Here is a 9,380-nt window from a genome sequence, read left to right as displayed (position 1 = left end):
CCCCAGCCCGCCAGACCAATCAAGACCTGACCGGCATCACCTCCGTAACCCAGCCCGGCCGTCCTTCTGATGTGTGCCGCCGCAGATCACCGGGAAACACACAGAAACTCGCCGGTTTTTGGCAAAACTTCCCGAGCTTCATTCTCCCTCCTCCGGCCACCAATCTTGATGAGTGAGGTATGCTTTTCTAGCTATTTTTCACATTCTAGCTTATGGTTGGGTAGGTTTTGAGAGATTTTTGAGGTTTGTTGGGTTAATTTTGAATTTGAAATTCTGCCAATTTTGGAAGCTCAATTTCAGCCACTTTCGACCACTTTTTGGCCCTAGTCCAAGAACAAAAGTGGTTCCAAATTAGGTATTTTACTTAGGGTAGGAGTTTGGGCTGGCGGTTTGGAGATTTTCCGGCCGCCGGAATTTGCTATGCACACCCACGCGTTGGCAGCGCGTGGCCAGGTGTCGGACACGCACAAGGTTCGACTCGGATTCCAAAGTGGAATTTGGGTCGGGTCTTGTCAAAGTGTACTCAAGAAGCTGAACTTGCAGATAGAGAACTTGAAACTGGTTATGGAGTTAATCAAATGTGTAGATTGCAGCGAGCTAGAGCTAGTCGTTGGAGTTCTCATTTTGGTTCTATTCGACGGTTAATTGTCTTGTTTAAGTGATCAGTGCGTAATTGTATATCATTCTATAACATTCTAGATTATGATTTGGTTATATTTTTGAGTTACACTTGTGCTTTTAATCTCCTTTATGTTTATCATTCAGTTATTAGGCTCTAAGTACTATTATAGACATTAGATAGAAAAATGTGCAAAAATGTGCAAACCTGAAGACCGAGTTAGCAATTCGTTTCAGCCTTAACATCTTCATTCGACCTTGGATTGGCCCAAATAACATGTGGTTGGAAAGATGCCATTCTGAACTTCAAGTTAGAAGGCTTGAAGTCGTCAATTGCTAAAGGGAATCCCATTTCGTGAGCCCATGAAATTGCTGATCCTGCTAAGCTAAGCATGAGCGGTTTTTGCTGGTGGGAATGTTGATAGGCAGACAAGATGAAGTGCATCAGCCAAAAGAAATAAAGGAAGATGAAGTGGGATCTATAGCAGCAGCCAAAGAGATAATGTGCTCACATGCTGGTGGGGAAGAATAGTGATGAGATGTTGTTGGTATAGCCAATATTCAATTTAGATTTCCCATTTCCTTCTCCCTATATATACCACTTCCATTCCATACAAAAATCATGAACCACATCCTGAGATTTACACTCCCACAAATCACTCCATCCTCCACACTCCCATCATTCCCTAAACACATTCAGAAATCACCTTCAAACACTTCCACAACCCCAAACACTCCAGCAATCAACCCAAAGCTCTAAACATCCCTAAATCACCAAAACTATCTCAGCAAGCCTCTTTTCCATTTCCCTATGAATTTCATCTTTCTCAGCCATCACCACTCACCCAAACTCATCCCAAATCACCTCCTTAACCTTCATACATCCTTCTAGACATGGAGAAGCTCTTGGAGAAGCGTTAGACGTGAAGAAGCTTTTGGAGAAGCATTGGACACCACAAGAAATTCAGAAAAAGGTTTTTCTACTCTTATTGCATTCATTATGTTTTCTCATTTATGTTTAAGTTTCTTTCCCATTATGAGTAGCTAAATCCATAACTAGGGTTTCGATATAACCTAACATGAATATTCTGGGTTTATAAATTTCAAGTTTCAAGTTTGATTCATGATTCATGATCTTATTCATTATGCCTACTTACCTATATGTCAATCTAGATGTCTAGCTACCATTGAGATTTGTGTATTTTGGTTGGAACTGAAGTAGACACCTTATGCTTTTGTTTCAATAGAACTATGAATAAGATGAGCATGTATAGACATTCAACAACAGGGATTAGATACATGCTTGGTTGTTTAAAACATTCTTCTATGCTTAATGGATTTCTAATGCTTGATTTAAGTTGGACACCAAGAACATAATTAGGGAATTAGGAATACCAGGTTAGGACCAGACACCATGGCTTAATCATTCTTTAGTTAGAATCAATCTTTGAATCTGAATTAGCCTTGTCACTTGAATGCTTATAACCTAGAATTGGATTGTTATGGTGAATCAAATGCCCTAGTCTTCAAATCTATTTTCTAGGCCTTAAGACAACTCTTTGTTACACTTGTTACTTGTTGTTGTTTGCAATTTCATTTTATTAATTTGTTTCCACAATCACAATCACTCTCACTTCAAATTCCAATTTCATTTTGCTTCATTTGTTTTCAAACTCAATCTCACTTTAAAATTTGTTTTAGACTTAACTTCTTGTTTCTAGAATTGGGTAATCTAAGTACATAATTAATCTGAACTTCTCAGTCCTCGTGTGTACGACCTCGTTCTTGTCTTGCTATACTACTAATTGGCCCGTACACTTGTGAGTTAACATTAAGCTAGTTGGTATAGTTCTACAAAATATGTTAAAGAATGGACTCAACAACAAAATACGCGTGGAACCAAAGGGTGCTTATAAAGCTTTGATATCTTTTGAATTTGTGTTTAACTTGCATTTGATGGATAAGGTTATGGGAATCACTAATTTTCTTTGTAAACAATTCCAACTTCAATCTCAAGACATCAATAATGCTATGAACTTGGTTTTAAGTACAATGTCTATTCTTTCAAAGTTGAGCAAAAGTGGTTAGGAAGCTTTCATTGGGGGTGTGGTATCATTTTGTGAAAACGAAGGGATTGATATTCCAGACTTAAGTGGTCCTCATATGGAGGGTACATGTCATTCTTGCCAACAACAAAATTTAATTACAATTGAGCATTACTTTCATATTGATATATTTAATGATGTAATAGATTTTCAGTTGATGGAGTTAGAAAGCAGATTTGGAGAGAGCATAATTGAGTTTCTTACTCTTAACTCAGCACTGGACCCTCGTGATGCATTCAAATCATTTGGCATTGACCAAACATGTAGCTCAACAGAGAGATTCTATCCTGAAGATTTCAAAGATGATGAGATTCATCTTTTAAGATAAGAGCTTCTACATTATGAGTTTGAGTTCTCTCATCTTTTACAATTTCAGAATATGTCTTCTCTTTCTCAATTATGCCAACTTGTTAAAACGAGAAAGACATTTAATTTGATTGAGAGAATAATTCATCTAGTATTAACTCTTCCAGTTTCTACAGCAACAACAAAGTAGGCTTTTTCATCTATAAAACTCATTAAAACTCGCCTTCGAAAACAAGATGAAGGATGGATTTCGTGGAGATTGTATGATTGTCCACATAGAAAGAGAACTTGTTGATAATATAAATATAGATTCAATAATCGATGAGTTTAATCTTTTGAAGACTCGTAGAGTACAGGTTAAGTAGTTGCATTGCATATTTATTTAATGTATTTGTTGTTTTTGTATTTAAGTTTTTACTTATGTATAAGTATGCATTTTGAGGGGTAAGTTTCATTACATCCCCCTCCCCCTCCTCTCCTCCCCCACCCCCCCTTTCTCCTTTTTTCTTGACTAGGTGTATGTTTTCTTGTTTTTAAGGTAGGGTGATTGCTTATGCTTCAAGGCAACTCAAGAAGCATGAGTTGAATTACCCCACACATGACTTGAACTTGATGTTGTCATGTTCGCCTTTAAGATTTGGCGACACTATCTGTATGGAGAGATGTGTCATATCTTCACTGATCATAAAAGCCTCAAGTACTTCTTCACTCAGAATGAATTGAATATGAGACAAAAGTGATGGCTAGAGTTGATCAAAGATTATTATTGTACTATTGAGTATCATCCAGGCAATGCTAATTTGTGGCAGATTCACTTAGCAGGAAATCAGTTGGAACTTCATCTCATCTTCGAGTGGCTTATCTTCATCCATTGGTGGAGATGACTCGTGCCTGGTCAAATGTTTGCCTCGACTTAATGAAGGTTTTTCTAATCTCATTCTAAATTTTTATGCTTAAATTATAGTTAAATTCTGAATTTGTTGAATAGAATAGCAATTTAAATATGTTATTCCCTACTGAAAATACCCAGTTTCCAACATGACTAATAAAGAGAGGGCATGTAATTCAGTCAGTTTGGAACTGTGTCCATGGTCCTATAGTTTCTAATCCTGCTTATGGGGACCACATTGCTTGGTTATCTTCTTTAAACACTACTGATAACCAACATGGTCCTAATGATTTTTGCAAATGTCTCTTTATCTGCTGGCAGATTTGAGCAGCGCAACAACCTTATTTTTAAGGATATGGCACCCCATCCTGCACGAGTCCTCTCTATTGCTAGTCTTATTGATCTGGATTACTGGAAGGCAAATCAGAAGCTCAAAAAACCCCAAACAGGTTATTCTCCCTATCAAATGGATGCCTCCTCACACTGGTTGAGTCAAGCTCAACTTTTATGGTTCAGTCAAAAATGGAGGTTATTAGCATGACTAGTGGCATTATTAGTGGAATTAGTGGACTAGTGGACTAGTGGGCTAGTGGGCATGATTAGTCTGACTACTTTAATTAAAGGCTTAATTGTAGGCTAGATTTATGCTAATTGATTGTTATTTGATGTGTATATAAACCTCTTAAGTGAGAAGAAGAATACAAGAAATTATTCCTATCTTATCTATTTTGCTCTTGTTTGATATGGTATCAGAGTATTTCTGATCCTTAAAACTCTTTTTCTAATCTACCTTATTGGCATTACTGCCACCTACATCCTTACCATTCCACTAGTTTTCTATCTTCATACCCCATATTTGATTTGTTTGAGAGGGATTTTTTTTACCAATATGAGAGCATATTTTACTCTGATTTCTATTGCTGCTCAGCCATAACTATAATACCTCAACCGCTATAGTACCCCGGCTGCTACAATGCATCTTCTGCTATAGTGGAATAAATAATGGCTGACAAAAAAGGAATTTCAGAATCATTGACACCCATACCTGCTATAACCACTATCCATTCAGATTTTATGTCTTTACACATTGCACCTGAAAAACTTGATGGATCAAATTACTCCACTTGGTCTCGAAGTGTGGATCTTTATGTCACAAGTAGAGGCAAGATGTGCTACTTAACTCGACAGAAAAAGAAACCAGAGGAGAAAGATGCAGTTCTTTATTCTACTTGGGTGAAAGAGAATGCCATGGTAAAATCATGGTTGCTTAACTCAATGATTCCAGAGATCCGAGCTATTTTCTTGCGTTTACCAACAACCCATGATGTATGAACTTCGATGTCAGGCACATGCAACTCACCAAAATGGTAAACTTTTAACATAATATTATGCTGCACTACAACTAATTTGACAGGAATTAGACCACCTTCGTCCTTGTTCCATGAATTATGCCAATGACGGTGCTACCATGAAGAAGCAGATTGAAGAGGATCGTTTGTATGATTTCCTTGCTGGTTTAGACCCCAGTCTAGATCAAATCAGGAGTTAGGTTTTAGCCCAAGATTCCCTTCCAAGTATTTAGAGTGTGTTTGCCTTTGTACGGCGTGAAGAACTTAGTCAATTGACTATGATGGCTGGGACTCTCAGCAGTGATGGGTATGCTATGGTGACTAGCTCATCTTATACGAGTTAACAAAAAATTCCTTATTCTACCCAGCATACTTCTAGTTCATCCGACTCAAAAAGCTCTGATACCATATCAAACTAGAACAAAATGGAACAAAAAGCTCTGATACCATATCAAACTCGTGCCTTAAAATGTATATTTGTGGGTTATTCTGCTACCCAGAAAGGATACCATTGCTTTCATCTCCTTACTAGAAACTCTTTGTCTCTAAAGGTGTCACATTGTCTCTAAAGGTGTCACATTCTGTGAAAAGGAAGCATTTTTTTTCAGGGGGAGTTTTGGTACTTCTCTTCAAGGGAGAACAAGAGTATCAAAGAGAAGTTACTTTAGGAAGAAATACCAATTGTGTAAGGAATAGAGACACTATCTGAAGGCAAAGAAAAGGAGTTCAAGGTGTATGAGAGGGGAGAAAGATTACATCAAGGAGATAATTGGGTAGACACTCAAACAACTGAATCTCCTCTTGACCAACCTGACCAAACGGCTCCTTTGGAGGATATCTCTGATAGTCATCTTGATACTTCAGTAGGTCAATTTGAGATACATAATGAAGGTCAAGGTTCTCGTTATCCTGTTCGTCCAAATAGAGGCAAACCTCCTGATTGGTTTAGTTTTTCATCACGTAATACTGTCCAATACCCTATTTCTAACTATGTACCATCTCACTGTTTGTCCAATTCATATATCTCCTTGTTGGGGTCTTTTTCTATTAGAAGGCTTAGCTGGGGTGGATGGTTGCTAGTCTTGAATGAAGCCTTCAAGTCCCTATTTTTGAGTTAGCAAGAACTAAGCCCAAAGCATCCCGAAGGAAAAGCAAGTCCTAGGAGAGTACTCTGTTATACTTTTAGCAGCTGCTTATTTTGGTTGGCTTCAAGTGCAGATGTAAGGCAGTGATGATGTACAGTGTTGTTGGATGGTGTACAGTGCTACTGGATGGTGTACCGCACTGTTGGATGGTGTAGGCCTGGGCGCAGATCGATTTGGAACAGTAGAGGGGTCTTCCGTTAACCAAACCAAAGACTTCGGTAGACCATTTTCTCTTTCATTAACCAAACCAAAGACTTCGGTAGACTTCGGATCAGTTAACCTAACATTCGGTTCGGAATGGGTCGGTAGGCCGGTACTACCATAATAAAAACATACTAATAAAAATACAATTTATAATAATTTCACATGACATAAGTTCTTGAACAAATACACCAAATTATCCTTGTAAAATACAAAATCAAATAACTTACTTTTAAAGTCACAAACGAACATTAAAACTACATAATAAAATAGCAAATAACGTTACAAAACAATAAGAAATTAGTTTAAACGCTTCAAAGAACCAAAAATTGCAGCATAGAGGCCTAGTAATCTTCAATCCAAATTTGATTTGTGTACTGTAGCTAAAGAAAAACAAAGTTAAGAATAAATATCAAGTACATGGGCATGTTATTTGAGATAAAGGAAGGTTATTAATCACTATACCATTCAATATGTACTCAAGATGGACTACCAACCACTTTCTCTTTCATTTGAGAACTAGAATATACCTCTACATCATTAAACAAATTATGAAAGTAAGAAAATAAACATATTGAAAACCAAAAGAAATATAAAAAATTAAAATTACTTACCAGTCTCAATTTTCTCCAAAGCATCATAGAACTCAAGTTCCTCCTTAGTGGGATCCTTGTACAAGGAGAACTCCTCGGCTTTCAACCAATCACTTGTGCAAACCAAGGCCTCCACCATTCTTGGAGTCAAAGAAGCACGAAAAGGATCTACAATTCTACCACCCAAACTAAAAGCAGATTCTAAAGCCACGGTAGAGATTGGAATGCCAAATACATCCTTAGCCATTTGGGATATAACTGGAAACCTTGGACTATTTTCTTGCCAACAAGTCAAAGTTGGGATTTCTAAGATTTTCAGGTGGCTCAAACAAATACTTAACCACTTCATTTCTTATCTCAACAACATCCATCACTTGTCTCAACTTCATAAATTTAGACAATCTTTCCGCTTCAACATCATCTTCATCATTTACCATAATCGTATCCCCAATTCTCTCCAAATTGCTATTATTATAACTTTGGGCAGCCAATGAGTCAGCTACTTTATACACATCATAAATGTGGATTAAAAAATCCTTGACTCCTTTGTGTAACTCATTAACCTTGGAGGGATTGGATTCTATATCGGAAAGGCTAAATAAGAGATACTCCATTTTGTATCGTGGATCAAGAAAAATTGCAATAAGCAACAATTTGTTAATGTCCTCAACCTTCCCCCAATACTTGTCAAACTTTCTTTTCATTGATGTTGCTATGCTTTTCATGAGAGAATCCTCATTTCTACAAAACTTTTGCAATTGAACAAAAATAGCACACATTTGATGGAAAGCTTGGTGAGAAGTCACTACCTGTGACCCACTAAATTTCAAAGTGGCTTCATAGTACAACTTCAAGAACATGATCAAAACTCTAGCACAAACCCAATCATTTGAGGTAGGAGGCCCCACTCTTTGTTTCTTCTTCTCAACATCATCATCCATAAAATAACCCACAAAGTGTGGGTGTCTCCATCATCCACCAACATCCTTTCAAAAGCTTTTTGATACTTCAATGCCCCTTCCAACAATAAATAGGTGGAATTTCATCTTGTACACACATCTAAGGGCACAAGCCCTTTGATATCAAGTTTCTCAAAAGCAACACATCTTCTCCAACTCTCCAACCTTGCGGCTGAAGAGTGGATGTACCTCGTCGAATTAGTAATAGCCATAATGGAGTTATCTAATTCTTTCATCCCTTCAAACACAATTAAATTCAGAATATGTGCACAACATCGCACATGCAAACAATCCCCACCAAACATAAGTGTCTTGCTCTTGGTCAACCTACCCTTCATATAACTTATCATTTTATCATTAGGAGTAGCATTATCAACAGTAATAGTAAACACTTTTTCTATACCCCAATCATTCAAACAATAATCCAAAAGCTTTCTAATAGTTTCACCCTTATGGTTTGGAATGACACAAAAGCCTAAAATCCTTTTGTGCAAGTGCCAATCAACATCAATAAAGTGAGCCGTGACAACCATATAATTTATCTTTTGAAGAGATGTCCATGTGTCGGTGGTAATAGATACTCTATGTGATGGGTGACTTAACGCACTCTTGAATTTACCCTTTTCTAATTGAAAAAGGGTCCACACATCTCTAGCAATTGTCTTACGAGATGGTGGATCAAACTTTGGTTGGACTTCTTGCATTAAATCTCTAAACGCCACATTCTCTACATGGCTAAATGGAAGCTCATCACGAATAATCATCCGTGCACATGCAAGTCTAGATCTCTCCTTACTAAAGGACCAACTCACTATACTACCTTTATCCTCCTTGACAAACAATAAGAGTTTTTGACTTTTGACATCTCTAAGTGGAGATGTCCTACATGTAGTTTTTAAATGATACCATAAGGAAGAAGTACCATTACGGGAGTCACATCCATAATCTTGCTTACAATACTTACATATGCACCTAGGTTCATCATCATTTGTACCTTCTTCCTTCTTTACCTTATCAAAATGTAACTACACATTAGACCAAGCTGTAGCTTTTCTTTTTAAGTTATTCAGTGGTGGAAGTGAGGGAATAGCATTTGATGAAATATCCACAGTTTGTGTAGAGGTTGGTGTAGGAGTTGAACTTGCGTTTGACATAAGACTAGTAGATGAACTGAAGGTTTTTGCAATTGAAACACAAATTAATTGTTCACCCCTT

Source organism: Prunus avium, chromosome 4, assembly GCF_965620075.1.
Source record: "Prunus avium chromosome 4, drPruAviu1.hap1.1, whole genome shotgun sequence".
In the NCBI taxonomy this organism is placed as follows: domain Eukaryota; kingdom Viridiplantae; phylum Streptophyta; class Magnoliopsida; order Rosales; family Rosaceae; genus Prunus; species Prunus avium.
Note: the sequence above shows the minus strand (reverse complement) of the source record.